This window comes from Lissotriton vulgaris, chromosome 9 (genome assembly GCF_964263255.1).
Source record: "Lissotriton vulgaris chromosome 9, aLisVul1.2, whole genome shotgun sequence".
NCBI classification, from domain to species: domain Eukaryota; kingdom Metazoa; phylum Chordata; class Amphibia; order Caudata; family Salamandridae; genus Lissotriton; species Lissotriton vulgaris.
In genome coordinates, this window is record NC_141697.1 from 609,044,832 (window position 1) to 609,063,707 (window position 18,876).

An 18,876-nucleotide genomic window follows, 5' to 3' on the forward strand; every position below is an offset into this window, starting at 1 on the left:
AGAACAATGGCGCCCGCTTCTTTGAAGTGAAATAGGTCTCGCATTTGCACGAGTTTGAGCTATTGGCATTGTAAATGACAATGCCTTTTATTTCTGTGTTAATTATCAAAACAGATAAATAAAAGGCATTGTCATTTATAATAACAATAGCTTAAACTCTCGAAAATGCAAGACCGATTGCATTGCAAATGCTTGTCTCAAATCTCACCAAGTCTTTCCATGAACAGCTTTCCTTTTAATTGAGTATGAAGACCCTGAATGTTATGTCCCTCTGTTTTCTCCGATTCTCTCATACGGTGCCCTCCTATTTTCCTACACTTACGAAAAAATGTGGTCCTATTTCCTGCCCATCAACAAAATGAAATTAGTTATTCCAGAAAACCCATTTAAAACCTGTTTTTCACCCAGAAGCATAAGTGCACACATTTTTGGACACCTCCTGAAGTTCCCCATGAGGCTGTATCTCCCAAATTTGGAATATGCATCCCTTTAATCTCTACCCCTGTCCCATTCATGTCTTCTTGTCTTATTCTTGTTGAACCATTCCTGGTCTTGATCATCACATTGTACTTTCTCTAATACTCACTTGTTTCTACATTTTCTTCATAAATGTTAGTATGTTCATCCCTGCTCGGAGTTACCCAAGGAGAGAGCCTCTGGTGTTTTTGAATCTTTTTTCTCAGCACATGACAATCATGTGTGTATCCTGAGAGCCCAATGTATCATTAATCGCAACCCAGAGGGCTGTGTGGTCTTGAAGGCAGGTGCACCCTCCTTAAACAAGACTGATTACTGTTGGCTTACACCGCTCCCGCGGAATGACTATGGTGGTAGCAATGTGTTAAACAGCAGGGCTGACCAAACTCTGGTGTGTTTAACAGGAGCAGCGGATACCTTTGAAGTGACAATACAGTGTTGCTGACATCCTGCCCCTTTCTTTCCCTGAAGTGCTTCACCTATTAGGTTGGTAGGTGTTGAGCTGGAATGCTACTCCATCTTTTATGCCTGTATTTTGCATTTCTTTAACTCAGAGAGACCCAGACCTACCCCTCCTTCCTGCTTACACATGAATACAGACGGCAGATGGCCTGTCTCGAAGGAATAAACAAAAGAAGTGTACCATCTGAAACCAGTCCCAGAACTGGGCCAGTAAAATCCATAACCGTTGACTGGGAACATAAGTAGGAGGCTGAAACCTCAGGTCAGTCTTCCAGGACTTCTCACTGAATGTTACCCAGGCAACACTCCTGCAGGATGATAAAGAAAGGTCTGTGATCCGTAGACAGTGTCTCTGGCAGCCAGCTTCTCAGCCATGGGAAGGATCATCACCTGGGGTCCAAGGATTTCGGGTGGACGCACGGAGGATCTGCCAGGACGAAGAGACTTCCCTTGCTGCTGAGAAAGAAGATCTTCGGTTGTAGGAGGAGACTGCTTAGCCGAAAGCCTAGCCAAGCTTCCTGGAGAAGAGTAACTGACTAGCAGAAGGAATGAATACATTGAATGAGTGACAGCAGCACTGCAAGGCTTAGAAAGGTATCAGTGCTCCAAAAGACATGTGTTGTCCCTGCACCTGCTGGCGGGCGTCCCCTACTGAACCTCAAGATCATCTCAGCATTTCTTTTTGGAATGGCAGAGGTAGGTAAGTTAACTGGTGTGGACTAAAGCTACATATACCAAAATCGAGACCCTGCTGCTGTGAGAACCAGCCATGATTCATCATGTATAGCTCCCCGAAGATCAATACATTGAAAAGACTGAAACTGCAGCATGAGGTTTCTGCTCTATTGCTAAAACAGTGCTGCACAGTAGATGTAAACCCCCGTTGACCTTTTCCCCTTTAATAACAGCAGAGTTAGGGGGTTCGGTCATGCACATTCCAGGGAAAAGTGCAGTCTCCAATCGGACTCTAGCCACAACTGCTTTCAGAACTGCTCACCTTTTCCAAGTGATACCTGGAGGGGGCTTATATCGCATTTAAAGTCGGGGTGAAGTTTGGGCCTCTGACTGCTGCTAGTGGGACTACAACCACTCCCAGGCCAGCTGAGGCCAGTCTGTGAGACCACAGGTGCACCTGGAAGAAGGCATAATCGGGTAGGCAACGCAGCTGTGGTAGGGAGGCCGCAGTCAGTGTGCACCTCCCTCGATCTAGGCAAATTCCCTGCGGAGGTCCATAGTGGATTGAGCCTCATCATTTTCACATAATGATCTGCCTTTTAGCTTCCCCATAAAGGCACAATTGGCATAAGATAACTCAAGGACAGACCCTAGGGTCATAGACAGAAGCTGATTCACATGAAATACTGAAACATCTCCCATCTGTTTCCTGTAGTTAGCATGTTCCCCATAGAATAGTCTGTGGCGACAAATGAGATGGATTCAGTGGATTCCTGATCTGTCTGCTATTTTTGAGTCGGATCCAGGTGAAATATGCTAAATTTGACCCGGTGTAATTTTCTGATGCCGGAGAACATTCAGCAGAGCCTGTACATTGTCTGCTTTCCGTTTGGAGCAGAAACCTGCAGGGGTGAGGTTTTTCTTATTTCCACATCCAGCTGTGCCTAACAAAAAAGCCTCACTTAATGACCCAGCAGACATACTTTTTTTTAGATCCTCATCTCAGCTGGGATCTATCTAGAGCCTACCACCTAGATGCCAATGCCATGGAGGGAAACAGAACCACTCAGCTGGAAATCACTTCACAAGTGCTTACGACAAGTTAGGATTTGAAACCAGATGTTTCACTTGTTCAACCCCTATATGTAAGACGTATGCATGCATTATAAGAATTTCAGAAGTATCTGTCTGTGTCAATAGTTACACTGCTAACGATTTAAATAAAGCATATTTATTTTTATGTCTTTTATAAAGCTACGTATCCCAAAGCAGGGTGTAAAAGCATTTTACATCACATGCATGTATTATAATAAGACGAGGACTCTTTATAAGTGTTTAAATCAATGTAACAGGAATGTTAGATAAGACAATGAGGGTGAGAAGGTGTAGGAGTCACATACCATCCATAATGGTAGGCATATATATGAGTAGACTGCTTGGTCTAGAAAAACACAAAGTCTGGATTTAAAATATAACATAGAGTTTGGGGTTGTTTGTACTTGTAAGACTCTATTACTAACCAAACGAACCTTTTACAGCAATCTTAAAATAACAAAAGATTGATGTTTGGAAACAATAGGGTCCTAAAGAACAAGTTACTTACCTTCGGTAACGATATATCTGTAAGAAACATTAGTTAGTGTTAGATTCCTTACCTTAGAATATCCCCAGGCGTCAGTCTGGATCCGGAAACTTTTGCGTAGCAGTACCCTTGCGCGTCGGTAGGCGTCGTCTGCAGGCGTCCCCTGCGGCTCCGCGTCCGTCGTCGGCGTCGTGCGCCATGATGACGTCGCTGGAGTATATAGACGCCGCCTCCGCGCGCTGACGTCAGTTCTTTGTACACAGCTTTTCCGCGCCAGAAGACGCAGAGCCATGAGAGAACCAACACTGGTGCCATTGAAACTAGGGCCCTGAAAGGGATGACCTTAACCCTAGGTATCAGTTCGCAGAACGGGGAGGATGGGTGGGTTCGGTAAGGAATCTAACACTAACTAATGTTTCTTACAGATATATCGTTACCGAAGGTAAGTAACTTGTTCATCTGAAAGAAACACGTTAGTGTTAGATTCCTTACCTTAGAATAGATACCCCAGCAATACCAACCCCGGTGGCGGGTCTGCAAACCAATACATTCCTACACCAGAAAGTCCTGGAGGACAGAACGGCCAAAGAAGCCATCCCTCCGGACTTGACTGTCCAGGCAGTAGTGCCTCGCAAAGGTGTGCAGCGAGGCCCACGTAGCCGCTTGGCAAATGTCCTGCAAGGGGACTCCCCGACCCAGGGCAGTAGTAGCCGCCGTGGCCCGAGTGGAATGGGCCCTCAGCCCAACAGGAGGCTCCTTCCGAGCCAAAGAGTAGCACGCTTTGATGCAGAGAACGACCCACCGTGAGATGGTCCGTTTATGTACCGCCCGTCCCTTCTTCGCACCCACGTAGCCAACAAACAGTTGGTCATCCACCCGGAATTGGCGTGTGCGATCCATGTAAAATGAAAGCGCACGTTTTGGGTCCAGACGATGGAGCCGCTCTTCATCCTTCGAAGGATGCGGAGGCGGGAAGAAGGAAGGGAGGGTGATGGACTGCCCGATGTGAAAAGCAGAAACTACTTTGGGCAGGAAAGAAGGTCTAGTCCTCAGAACCACCTTGTCAGGATGGATGGACAAGAAAGGAGGTTGGACAGAAAGAGCCTGGAGCTCACTCATTCTCCTGGCAGAGGTGATGGCAACCAGGAAAGCCGTCTTTAAAGTCAGAAGACGGAGAGGGCAAGAATGAAGGGGCTCAAAGGGAGCACACATCAAAAAGGTCAGAACCAGGTTCAAGTCCCACTGAGGCATCACAAACGGAACAGGTGGATACATGTGTGAGATGCGCTTCAAGAATCTCGTTACAATTGGGGACTTGAACAAAGAAGGCTGATCAGGAAGCCTGAGAAAGGCTGAAAGGGCAGAAAGGTAGCCCTTGATAGTGCCCAGAGCAGAGCCCTGCTGGGCAAGAGAGAGAAGAAACAGATGAACCTCGGAGAGAGGGGCAGAAAGAGGATCCACAGCCTTTGCTGTGCACCATGCCACAAATCTGTTCCACCGACAGGCGTATACCGACTTTGTGGAGGGACGCCTGGCTGCCAGAATTACATCACAGACTTCAGGAGGCAAGTCAAATGGCCTCAACTGCCGCCGCTCAATCTCCAAGCATGGAGGTGGAGACTGGACAGGTTCGGGTGGAGGGCCGTCCCCTGCTGCTGCGACAGAAGGTCCTCCTGAAGGGGCAGGCGGATCGGGGGACCGACTGACATGCTGAGTAGCTCGGGATACCAGTACAATCGAGCCCAGTCCGGAGCCACAAGAATAACTTGGGCCCGGTCGCGCCTGATCTTCTTCAGCACTCTGGGCAGAAGTGGTATAGGCGGAAAGGCGTATAACAGACCGCAACTCCACTCGCGCCGAAAGGCGTCGCCGTGCGAGTGCCGTCTTGGAAACTCCAACGCGCAGAACTGATGACATTGCGCGTTCTCTTCTGTGGCGAATAGATCTAACCAAGGCTCTCCCCATTTCCGAAAGAGGCCTTGCGCCACGTCCGAGTTCAGACGCCATTCGTGATCCATCGAGCACCGACGGCTGAGTTCGTCCGCCCTGGTGTTCAGAGAACCTGCCAGGTGTTGAACCGTCAGAGTCACGCCCTGACGTTCCAGCCACTGCCAGAGGCGCAGAGCCTCCTGGCAAAGGGTCCACGACCCCACCCCGCCTTGTTTGTTGCAGTACCACATGGCGGTGGTGTTGTCCGTGAACACCTGCACTACACTCCCGTTGACAAAGGGGAGGAATGCCTTCAGTGCCAAACGAATCGCCCGTAGCTCCAACAGGTTGATATGGAGCCGGGACTCCGCCAGAGACCAGATGCCTCTGATCTCCGCCTCTCCCAAGTGGCCTCCCCAGCCCTGGAGGGACGCGTCCGTCACGACAACGTGCTCCGGTTGGGAAAGGGAGAGGGACTTGCCCCTGACCCAATCGCGGTCCGTAAGCCACCACTGCAGTTGTCTCGCAGTGCCCTCCGAGATCAAGACGTGGTCGGACAAGTTGCCCTGATGCTGGGCCCACTGAAACTTCAGGTCCCACTGCAGAGCCCGCATCCGCCACCGGGCATGATGCACCAGAAGGATGCAGGAAGCCATCAGCCCCAGCAGCCGCAGCGTCAACCTGACCGAAACCCGGGATAGCGGCTGAAAGATGGGAATCAACGCCTGAATATCCCGGATCCGCCGTTCCGGAGGATAAACCCGAAACTGCGCCGAGTCCAGAACCTCTCCGAGGAAAAGGAGCTTTTGAGAGGGACACAGGTGTGATTTCGGCACATTGATGGAGAACCCCAGGCCGTGCAAGAGGTCTGCCGTCATCTGGAGGTGGTGGACGACTGTCTGTTGAAGGCGGGCTGGCCCCAACCAGTCGTCTAGGTAGGGGAAGACTGAAACCCCTAACCTGCGCAGATGGGCTGCGACCACCGCCAACACCTTTGTGAACACCCGTGGGGCGCTGGTAAGGCCGAAGGGGAGCACGATAAACTGAAAGTGCTCCTGGCCTACCGTGAACCGCAGGTAACGCCGGTGGGCCGGCAGGACGGGGATGTGAAAATACGCATCCTGCAAGTCCAACGCTACCATCCAGTCTTGCGGGTCTAGAGCAGCCAAGACCTGAGCCAAAGTCAACATCTTGAACTTCTCCTTCCGGAGGAAGCCGTTGACGTTCCTTAGATCCAAGATAGGACGTAGGCCCCCTTTGTCCTTCTTGGGCACCAGAAAGTAGTGGGAATAGCAACCACGTCCTACTTCTGGCCCAGGAACTCGCTCGATGGCCCCCTTGGCCAAGAGGGCCGTAACTTCCTCCTGCAGAAGTAGCAAGTGGTCCCCCGACACACGGTGGTTCTGTGGTGGCATGGCTGGAGGAGTGGTCTCGAAGGGGAGGGAGTAGCCCCTTCGGACGATTTGCAGCACCCACCTGTCCGATGTGATCGTGCGCCAGCGGGCGTGGTGATGGCGAACCCTGCCACCCACTGGCGTCACGTGGGCCTGAAAGCACGGACTAGGAGGATTTTGAGGCAGATGCTGCGGGGGGGATGTGGCCTGACCCCGCCGTTGACCCGACCGCCTCCACGGCGGTTTCCACGGCCGCCACCGCGTTGAAATGATTGCTGCGGTGCGTGGCTGGCAGCACGTGTGGGGACGCCCCTTCCGTGGCCACGAAAGGAGCGAAACGAACCAGTCTGCTGGCGCTGGGTCGAGAGACCCAAGGACTTTGCTGTGACCCTGGAGTCCTTGAAGCGTTCCAGCGCGTGGTCCGCCTTGTCACCAAACAGGTGACAGCCATCAAACGGTATGTCCATCAAAGTATTCTGGACATCTGCCGAAAAGTTGGCGGATCTCAACCAGGCGTGGCGACGAATCGCCACCGTCGTGGACATCGCTCTGCCTAGCGAGTCGGTCGTATCAAGACCACATCGAATAGAATATCTAGCTGCTTCTCGGCCCTCAGATACAGCTTTGCCGAGTTTTGCCCGCACCTCCATGGGGCATTCTGGCAGCAGTTCTGCGACCGTATCCCACACGGAGTGGGTGTAGCGGCCCAAGAGGCAAGCGGTGTTGCAAGACCGCAGTCCTAAACTCAGGGACGAGAAGACCTTCTTGCCATACTGGTCATACCTCTTGGATTCCCGGTCGGGCGGGGCCGACGGGAATGCGGACTGGGAGGTAGAGGCCTGGATCACCAGACTCTCAGGGGTGGGGTGGGTGGACAGGAACTTGGGGTCGTCCGGACAAGGACGGTGGCGTCTGGCCACGTTCCGATCAACAGGCGCACCTGAAGAGGGCCTGGACCACGTGCCCAACAGAACGTCTGATAAGGCTTCGTTAAACGGCAGCAGAGGCTCCTGTGGGCATGACCGCGGTTTGAAGACCTCAGTGAGGATGTTAGGCCTCACGGCCGCGACGGGGAGCTCAAGGTTTAAGGCCTTGGCAGCCCTCATCAACACCACTGAATAAGCATCGCCCTCCTCCGATGCCATGGAAGGAGGAGAGACAAAACCAGGGTTAGGAGAGTCATCCAAACCACTGGCGTCCCCCAAATCACCTGTCCAGTCCATGTCATACTGGCACTCACGTGACAGAGGGTCCTCAGACCCCTCCCAGCCCTCACCGTACTCCACATCATCACCATAGTCGGTGTCAACCATGTAGACCGGCTCCACGGGGTCGACAGGCCCCATCGGCGTCGAGCCCGGCGTCGAGCGACGCCGGTCCGACTCCGCGTCCGGATTCCGTGAGGGTATGGGGACGGCGCCGCCCGGAGCCGGCGCCGGCGCCGGAGCCGGAGCCCCGGTGCCGCCCGAAGCCGGCACAGAGGAACCGGCGTCGCGCTGAGGAAGCGTCGGGGGCAACCCCGATGGAATCGGCGCCGGAGTGGATGGACGTCCATCCGGCGTCGACCCCGAAGGCCCTAGCGGCGCCGGGGTCGGAGCATCCGACGGCGTCGAGGCAGGGTCAGCTGAACCGCTAGGACCTCCGGACGGGTTCACTGGGCCCGGAGGCGCCGTGAAACCCGCCAGAGGAGATAGGGCCCTCATGGCCACGAGGAACGCCTCTATCTCCTCAGGCGTCGCACCTTGCCCAGGGACCTGAGGGTATGGGGCAGGCCGCGCCGGCGACTCTCGCGGAGCCGCGGGGTTGGGGTCACCCGAACCCCCGGCCGCATCGCGCGAGCGTCGGGGGGAGTCGGGGGTACGATGACGACGCCCCGACTTCTTGTGTTTCTTACCTGACGAACTCGACGAGTGATGTCGACTTCCGGAGTGCCCGGCGCGGCTCCGCGACCGCTCCCTCGAACGCTCCCTGGATCTCCGGCCGGACCGAGACCGTTCTCGACGTGGGGCCGACACCCGGAGCTCGAGTAGCTTGAGGGACCGCTCCCGCCTAGCTTTGTTAGTCAGAGCCCGGCAATCGACGCAGGAGTCGACGTCGTGGTCGGGGCCCAGGCACCGGAGACAGAGTCGGTGATGGTCCGTGACCGACATCGTGCGGTCACAACCGTCACAATTTTTGAAACCGGGCATCCTTACCAGGCACAAAAGATAGATATAACTAGTAATAACTTGGTCAAAAGACCGGGTACCGCTCTTCAGATCTGCGTCCACTGGCGCGGAAAAAAGAAGAACTGACGTCAGCGCGCGGAGGCGGCGTCTATATACTCCAGCGACGTCATCACGGCGCACGACGCCGACGACGGACGCGGAGCCGCAGGGAACGCCTGCAGACGACGCCTACCGACGCGCAAGGGTACTGCTACGCAAAAGTTTCCGGATCCAGACTGACGCCTGGGGATATTCTAAGGTAAGGAATCTAACACTAACGTGTTTCTTTCAGATTCAATGCCTTGTACTATACATGATGTTGATTCATAGCTCACTGTGCTACATTTGAAAGATTGTAACTTATGAACTGCAAATAACAAGAGGATCTCGGTCACAAAAGCCGTAACCAACAGGGCTATCTAAATAAAATACAAATCTGCGATCTGTATTTTACACGTTCTGCTTTGCAGCTGGGACATTAACCCTCAACACTGTTTTATGATGAGTTGAATATTAACTATACAACCAACAGATCTCTCTAGCAAGTGCACAAACCAGCTTAGTTATTTTACTGTAAATATTATTCTCAATTGCTGGACCAAAAAGACCTCTGCAGCAGGGGCCATACCATCTAAAATATTTTATAATGCAGAAGGTGTGAGACCAATTAAGTGAGCCAGAACAGATTTACCGACACGTTTGCAGTTTCTTGGCAACAAACTTTTTGAAAAATAAATGTATATGTCGACTATTCATGATTTCACCCCTTGTTACTCCAGCCTTAGACTTCTGCCTGCACCTTGACACCCAATGTATGCGATCCTGGAGTCTTTTTTCCACATCCAGCACTGACCATGGTAGATTTAACTGTATAATATTGTATAAAGTTCAAAAAGAATAGGGGTACTTTCTGAATGTAATACTGTGCACTGGCTCGACAACCCATTAATAAAGAGTTACTTTGTGATATACTCAGTTCTGATCTTTAACCCCACCCCACCTGCATGTGTAAGCCATGGAATAGTGTCCTTTTGTTCCAAAGTCATGGGAACAGTCCAGCCCGAACTGCCAAGCCATGTCTTCCCCGGACTGGAAACAAGCATCCTGGTACAGGTTTCGGGTTCATAACACTCATCAGCCAGGCTATCTTGAATCCAGTGGCAAAGTGAGCAAGGGATTCACGTCTGAGCATACCTTGCCAACTTAGGGCGAACAAAGCGATACAAAAGGGGATGATGGATGGAGCATTTGATCAAATCAAACACTCACCCCCAGTCAACTGATATGGGTTTAATCCATCAGCATTCTTTAGCTCACTCCGCCACCCCAGTTCAGACATGGCCATATGCAAATCAGTCTGACCCTGTGCCTCATGGGAACAGTCCCGCCCAAACTGCCAAGCCATGTCTTCCCTGGACCGGAAACAAGCCTCCTGGGACAGGTTTCGGGTTCATAACCCTCATCAGCCAGGCTATCTTGAATCCAGTGGCAAAGTGAGCAAGGGACTCACGTCTGAGCATACCCTGCCAACTTAGGGCGAACAAAGCGATACAAAAGGGGATGATGGACGGAGCGTTTGAGCAAATCAAACACTCACCCCCAGTCAACTGATCTGGGTTTAATCCATCACCATTGTTAAGCTCAATCCGCCATCCCAGTTCAGACATGGCCATATGCAAATTAGTCTGACCCTGTGCCTCATGGGAACAGTCCAGCCCTAACTGCCAAGCCATGTCTTCCCTGGACCGGAAAAATTGCATCCTGGGACCGGTTTCGGGTTCATAACCCTCATCAGCCAGGCTATCCTGAATCCAGTGGCAAAGTGAGCAAGGAACTCACGTCTGAGCATACCCTGCCAACTTAGGGCAAACAAAGCGATACAAAAGGGGATGGGGAGGCTTGGTGAGCAAAAATACGATGGATTTAGTCCCAGATGTCTGTATTGGGGTGAATGTATGACATTGTTCTGCATTCTGTCCATCAACTGTTGTTTTTGCATTTGTCACCCCGAGTGGGACGGGTATGCTCAGACGTGAGTCCCGTGCTCTCCACGCCACTGGAGTCAAGCTATCCTGGATGATGATGGCTGATAGCCAGAAACCGGTCCTAGGATGCTTGATTCCGGTCCAGGGAAGACATGACTTGGCAGTTCTGGCTGGACTGTTCCCATGTGGCACAGGGTCAAGGCTGATTTCCATATGGCCATATCGGAACTGGGGTGGCTTGGTGAGCATGAAAACGATGGATTTAGGTCCAGATCTTTTTACTGGGGTGAATGTATGACATTGTTCTGCATTCTGTCCATCAACTGTTGTTTTTGCACTAACCCCTGTTAGCCGTGTAGCTCCCAAACCAGTACCAAAACTTTCTATACTGCCTTTCTCTTTTTTGTTCTGGGTGAAAGTCTAAAGATGAAAATAAGTCCCAGTCCCCAAAAATAAGTGCCCCACCACCTGCAACCATAGGCTCATTTTGTGCATTTACATCATAATGTACTCTGGAGATTGAAGCTCTGGTTCTATCCTAGAATCCATTCATTCCACCAGGATTCTATTTCTAAAAGCAGGCCTCCCCTCCACGAGTTATACTTCAAAGAAAATAACAACAGAGGTTTTTATTTAATTATAATCAGGGCCATTGGAATTATGCGGCAGTGGAGGGCCAAATTATGCACCGGGGATGAGTAAGTTATGCAGCAGGGCAAAGGAAATTATGCAGCATTATGTGGCACATTTAGTATTACTTCATTGTTGTGTTACTTTTAAACTTGTTTAACACTATCTGGGTATTGGTTGCACCTCATTAGAACCAGTTTAAGACCCCAATAAAACAATAAGCAACAGAAAGGTGACCAGTCAACCTTTCCAAAGGGTCTTCCACTTAGTAACTTTTGAACTGTTTGAACTAGAAACCCAATTTTTTGTAAAAAAACTGTAGAATACGCAGCAGAAGGTGGATTATGTGACAGAGGTGAAAAATCTATAATTATGCAAAAATCACCACGGCCGCACAATCGCATTATTCCAGTGTCCCTGATTATAATACTTGGAAGCCTGCTTTTCCAGTATAAAGGTGCATCTCTAATTTCCTCATTACATTTGAGTTGTGACATCCCCAGCCACCTGTTATAATGAAATAACGTAGCTGTCCAGCTGCAATCAGATATTACAGTTGAGTTGTGGCTTCACAATGCCTGCTTCCAGAGCCAGCACTCAAGGTGAAAGGCAGATCACAGAGCATCATTGTAGCTGCATTTTAAACAATGAAAACGATTAATGAACAGTGATAAGCAGAGAGATATATTGAAAGCAACGCTTATTTTTTCCACACTATAGGTCCTTGCAGAAAAGAACATCTCAGAATGAATCCACACCTTCGAAGTGGCAGCAATCAGGTTTACTTTAGGCTGATTCGAATATCTGTTTGCAACAAATTAATGACTTCTTTATGATGTTTAATTTCACAATATTTATTCTGCTTTTTATTCTTCATGTCTACAGCCATAGTATCTCTTTCGAATGAAAGTGCAAGGCACCATCAATAAAAGCAGTTTGTAGAAAGGGTGATGAAGTGACCATGTATTCTAAGGAATTAAGCACACTTTGCCTGGCGCATATTGCAGACTCCTGCAGCCCCTGTGGTGCATGAGATGAACCCTCTAGCCCCCACCCCACCCACTCATCCAACCTTGCCATTCAGCCCAAAGTCAATGAATATCTGTGCGGTATGGGAGACTTGGGTGGGCCTCATCACATTTTGCAGGGGGAGGGGACATTATTATGCGTTATGCCCCTGCCGTGGGTTAAAAGGATACTGTAAGTCCGCCCCGAGTTCCATGACCTTATAAAGACCTTTGGCCTTGTTCCTCTATACTGTCAAGGTACTCCTCTCTGACTTGCAATGTCGTTTTAATATTCAGCAGGGGGTATTTTATCCCATATATAGTTTTGCATATCTTTTATGTATTTTAAAAGTAACATTTGACAGAAAAAGGTAACGTCTGACAACGAGAGATATCACTTTTAGAGAGTATTTTTGGCATAGCCACGACTATTAAAAAATAGAAAAAGAAATTTGAATGTAAAAAATAAAAATCACACAAACTGCATGTTATTCTATTTCTTGCTGATGTCCACAAGAATAGCAACACAGCCGAGCGTGCATCCGTCGTCACCACTGCCACATATCATGCTTCTCAATGAACGCTGGAGTGCATGTTTCTACTACCGGATATGCTGATCAGTAGGTCTGCAAGCAGCCAGAAGCGAATACTAAGCACATGCCTCCCACGGCCAGTACAACTACGCTGCCGGGCGGATTAAATTGCTCTACCAAGATGTGGGGGAGGGGGAATGACAAAGGGGCCATCAAATTGCACGGAGCACTGAATGTAAAGCATATCTGCGTTGAATTCCAACAAAGGCGGAGCCCTTGTGGCATGAGCCGTACCTTGTAATGACGACGGCGCACACGTGTGCACATGAACATGCTACCAACTGCCCGGCACGCGCACCTGCCCCTTTTAAGGTGGCGGCAGGTGCAGCCACACTTGGCGCAAAATGAATACCCAAAGGAAAAGAGCGAACAAAGCATTTTGAAAGGGTTGCACAAACAACATATGAGCTTTTATTATTTTCTATTCCCGGTTCTCACTCTCAAACTAAGGTGTCCACATCTTCGAAAGAGACTCTATACCACTAAACATGCTTGTGTACATTCATGCATGTATGTCTCTTTTTTTATTCTACGTGTACACTGATCTGGCATCAGGGCTGTGGCGCGCTATTCACCTTCAGCAAAGCCCCTGTCCCACCAACTGCAGCTTTTCCTCGCCTATTTCCCAAGAGGGCCCTTAAAGTGACCATCTTTATTACCCCGTATTACAAGTGGGTGGGGATGGCTTGGCATTATTAATGGGCAGGATGCCCATATTGCGGCCAACCTCAAATTATTCACAGGTTCGGCAGGCAGACCATTTTCGTAGGCCCTGGGGATTGGTAATTATTAAACCATCCACATCAAAGTATTCCATGAGATTGGCAGCATCTTACATGGGCGTGACATAACCCATTTCTATATAAAGCATTTATCTGTCTCCAAGAAAGGAGCTGAATGTGTAAGATTCTTACTCGAGATAAATATTAATATTTTAATAAATACAATCATAAAAAGATGTAATCAGCAAATAAAATATCCGTGTAAACCAACTCATGTTGTGAAAAGATAATGTGCAATAGACTAATTTAATATGCCTGCCAGATACTGAATCGTTAAAATATTTTAAGAAGAGCTCTGCCATAAATTGTTGACATAAAGACAATTTAATCACAGTACCATGTTGCCTAAATATTATTATGGTTTGTGCGATGCTGGAATAGCAGATAGCCAGTGGAGCTGGGGCGCTCTGTTAATTAAGCATTTCCAAAGTGAGTATTTGGAATTAATGTGTATCAAGTTATTGCACAGACACTCTTCGGGGGCTGTGACCTTGGAAAAAACAATATTTCTTAATTACGAGTGTCTGGAGACCACACAGTTCTTTTTTGTACCACAGTAGTAATAATTAGGCATGCATAGTCTAAAAAATAACATGCCCATCTCGACACTAGTCATTTACATTTTGTTTAATTGTAGGACGTGTAAGCGCGGCATTATTTGAGGCGCTTTCCAAATAAGCATATAGCGACCACCTTCCTTCCCGCCCTCAGCACACCCAGAAGCGTGCACTGCAGTACTGCATGTGCATTCTTACAAAAAGGCCTACACTGGCCCTCGCGGCCATAACTTATTCCATGATAGGCGGTTATTTAATCTCACACCCGCACTCTGCATCCGATAACAGTCGCCACACCCATGCCTGGCACTAACCTGTGCATTCGCCGCATGCCCCCTTTGCATCTAATCAAGGGCCCGCCCCCATCACTCAATAAAATAAAGCTCTTCTGTATGTCTTTACTTGTAGGCTACTACCCACGGAAGAACAGGCAGGCCTCTCCTGCACACAAACACAGGACGTTCTTTACTGCTTGGGGTCAGAAGCATTTCCTTCCTTTGGCAATCAAAGGCACGCCTAAACACTCAATTACAGGAGGCTTCCCTTCATGCAGTCAATCCCAGGTCACGTAGGATGGACCAATGGGAAAGGTGGTCCCTCGTGCTTGTGTAATCACCAACAGGTATCTCTTGCATGCCATGCCAGCACTTCTACGTGCCTGCCATATACACAATGACAGTAATAGATATATGCCCCACTGCATACCTCACAGTCTTCTGACTACTCCATACACGTGCTTTGTGCAGGTCTGGCTCATGTGACATCACAAACGTGTAACTCTTACATGCAATAAAAGGTAGATCTCTCCTGCAATCACAAGAGTTCACTGCTGCTTAGAATCTATGCCAAAGGACTCCTTAATGCGCCACTGGCAGGTCCGTCCTGCAAGCAATCAGACGCCCCCTTAAATAAACCATCAGGAAGCTCCCCCTTATGATCTCTCTATATGCAGTATTCTCTTCACTCAGTCACTGGAGTTCTTCCTTTGTGAAATCAGGGACAGTCGCCTTTTGCTATGTAGCACTCCGCCCACCCCACTTCATGCAGCCATTCGTCAGTCTTTCCCATTTACAACTGAATGTCCCTCCTGAATACAATCATTGACAGCCCTCCATCACGTAACCACTATCATATTATTTCTGAATGAAAGCACTAGCATTAATTCCTGCTTGAAAAAACTCCTAGGGCTCTCCTGTGTAAAATCACGGACAGATCCCTCCTGCTGCGAGCAATTACCTCAAGCCCCCGCTGCTTGCTATAGCATATACAGCATTATTTCTACTTCAGATGCAAGCAAATACTGACAGGTCTACCATTCCAAAAAATTACTAACGAATTCTTGGTGGATAACATGACAGGGACGCAGGCCATTCCTGGGGGGAAAAACTGCAGGACCCTCCTGCATAGAATCGCTGGCCATCTCTCCGGTATGCAACCATAGACGTGTCCCTCCTACACCCACCGCAGTGCAGCATGTGCATGCTTGCAGACAAGCCTATCAAAGTAGTCACACCCTTCCCATCCTTCACACACAAAATATGTACACTTAATCTCACCCGGAGGGTGCCCCCTTGACAGATGCTGCCTTCTCCTTCATCCCAGTCCCAAGGATGCTGTTGCTGCTGCTGCCAGGGATGCTTTCCCGATGATACATCTCTAGCATCCAGTGGTACCCTCCGGGTCATGGAAATGGAAAACAGACTTGTCTGGATACGCTAGCAACGAGTCCACGGTATCCAACATGCCATCGCAGCGGCCATTGCTATAGTGAGTGTTTTTCATCAAGGCAACGGCAAGTCTCCCAAATAACAAAGACAAAACGTTTTTAATGAGACATATTTTGACAAGCAAAAGTAATGGATTATATATGCGTTTCTTAGGATTTGCATCTTTATATAGGTTTGCAAAAAATAATTATATTAAAACGCATAACGGCGACTTTAATTTGCTTTATTTTATTTACCGATAATTCTTTTGATTTCTGTGTATGTGAACATTGTTCTGTTTCGTATTAGCTGTAAAAAATGAACAAATAATCAATCAAGATGTCCGTCCAGGTTCACTCGTGACGTCACCAGTCGTCGAGTGGGCGTTTACCGTTGTAACCCTTTTGAAGGGTATCTGGCAGACTCCAAGCTCGAACTAGCTGCATCTTTAAATTCATACAGGGTAGACTATTGTACGAGTCAGGTGAGGGCAGTAAATGGGGAAAGGGTGATTAGTTGAGAGAAAGAGCGTTTCCTTTGGCGTAGATGTAGTTACTGACCAACGTTCTAGAAAGTTCTGGGCGAGAGGGCGAAAGCAGAGTCCATCCTTCTAAAACATGTGTTAAAAGTTGTCGATACTATTAAAAGACACTTGCTGGCAACTTTTTTGGAAGCTGGAATAGAACTAAACATTACAACTGCTGATTCTTGATGAGAAAGGATGTATCCAAACAGAGGCATAGCTAGAGCTTGTGGCGCCCGGGGCTATCCCTCAGATTGCCGCCCCTTGCATCCACAGTCCTGTGATTGTGTGCGGTAAAGCCTCGACTCGAATTTTGAATCTCATCCTCATTGTCAAATTTCGGGCACAGATATTTCTCACATGTATCATTGGAATGCTAGTTTTACATTGGTCTATTAACTAGTGCAAGTAAGTGTTAACTATCTGAACTCGCAGTTGTAGAGGGCTGCGCATAGCACCCCGGGCCACTTGCTTAATTATACTGGTGTGACTTTTTAAAATACTTTTAAACATATTTGTCAGCCTGCCTAACTGTTACCGCTATGTGTGTCTCACAGGCTCTCCTGTGGCTTGCCCAGCAATCATGCTATCATGCACATGCTCACTTACACGTGCCATCTCACACACAGTACACGCCAACATAACTGCATGAGCACACTCGTTCCAGCACGCATACTAATACACACATAGGCGCAGCATTTCACACAGGCTTCACCACTGAACTCCATCAGACACAGTACAGCAGGCATCTCACGCCCATACTGTCACAAAAGCACACACATCATCATAAACCCTATGCTCACTCCACAGAAATTCACATTATTCTCATTTCACACATGGTCTTGCATATCACACCACAGACAGCAACCAGCTCACAGATACCACCAGAAGCACTGTCAAACACACCCCTGCTTGCCTTTACACCAGCAAACTCCTTCATTACGCCCTCTGACAACAAACCTTAAAGTCATACACAAGCACACTATAAAAAACACAACATTGCACATTAAGCTAAAAGTTTGCCCTGGTACCGTCTGCGCTTTTACGTTTGTGTTTATTCATTGGATGTATTCATTCTGAGTAAACTTTTACGTTTGCCTTGCATATTTTTCATCGAGAATCACAAACTCACGTGTTGCCGAATGCAGTAAAACACCTATGCTTGCAACGACCACGCAGGCTGGTGGAAGCCGCGCCCGGTCTGGGGTGGGACCTGACTAGTACTGAAAGCCCGGTGTTCTGGTCTTCATTCTTTCTTCACCAGGGAGTGGAAGAACAGATTCTGTTAAGCACCGAGATAAAGCGGCAAACTCTGACCCATGGTGGTTGATAAATCTACTGGGAAAAGTACAGAAGATTGCTCGCCTCATCGGCGTAAATCAATTGCTTTGGCTGACATAGCTGCCAAGGTTTCAGATTGCTTATGGGTGTCATTTTCATAATTTCATCGTAATTATGAGTGACATTCAATGACTATGAGTGACATTTTCTCGCAAGCAAAATCAAGAAATGAAGAGAAGGGAAACATATAAATATCAACTATCACAACCATTTGAGCAACGAAAAACTCTAACAAGATCCTAAAACTGCTTTAAAGCACCAGAAATGAATGGGCACTAACTTTGTAAAAAGCAGTAATTGACAGCTAATCCACATTAAATACAGTTTTGAGAATATGCGTGGTTCATGTTCCTTCGTGAAAACTCACTAAACAAAACGGTAATCTTGCTCCAGTCAGAACTCCATTATTCACAGGAGTGATTTTGTCATTTTCATTGGTGCATGACAACTCTTGGACACACAAAGAATTCAGCCCCAGAATTGTCACACTTTGAGTGTGATGGTCAGTAGTTGTGTTGCTACTCATTGGCAGCATAGCAGGGGGAATGTGTAGTGCAAGCTGCTGTTGTCTCCTGACGAGAGCTCTGACACAAATTCTAGTTTTTCTACTGCAACAAAAAGTCACTTTTACGGAATAGGGCTTTTATGGGAAGGTCCTCGCTGCCTGCCTGTTTTTGGCATGGTTACTAGACTCGGTACAGCCGTTCAGATGATTCATGTGAAGGGGGGTTTGGGGCGGAGGGTTCACACGGTGCTGGGCTAGCGGTCACTCTTGCAGAGCCCCATCATGCCAACTAAACATCGTTCACTTACACCCGCCTAGTTTTTCCTAGAAGGCAAGACACACTCAATCGCTGCTGTAATTAAAGAAGGACAAGATGAAACCGAAAGAAAGTTACAGATGCTATGCATTTAATATGCAACATTTATCTGACGTGGTAAAAAATATCAGTTTCCTGCTGACATCCATTCATGCAAAACAATGTATTTTCATGAAAAGCTGAAGTTGGATCCACATTCTAAAGG

General features: G+C 48.5%; 1 protein-coding gene across 1 annotated transcript in view; it reads right to left on the reverse strand.

Annotated features, from left to right (window-relative positions):
• SPTBN4 (spectrin beta, non-erythrocytic 4) overlaps positions 1–15,952 on the reverse strand; it is a 1,634,043-nt gene extending 1,618,091 nt beyond the window's left edge. The window contains exon 1 of the mRNA XM_086938242.1: positions 15,837–15,952. The gene's annotated coding sequence lies outside the window, so the exon portion shown is untranslated. The remainder of the gene's footprint in view (positions 1–15,836) is intronic.
• Between the last annotated feature and the right edge of the window lie 2,924 nt (positions 15,953–18,876).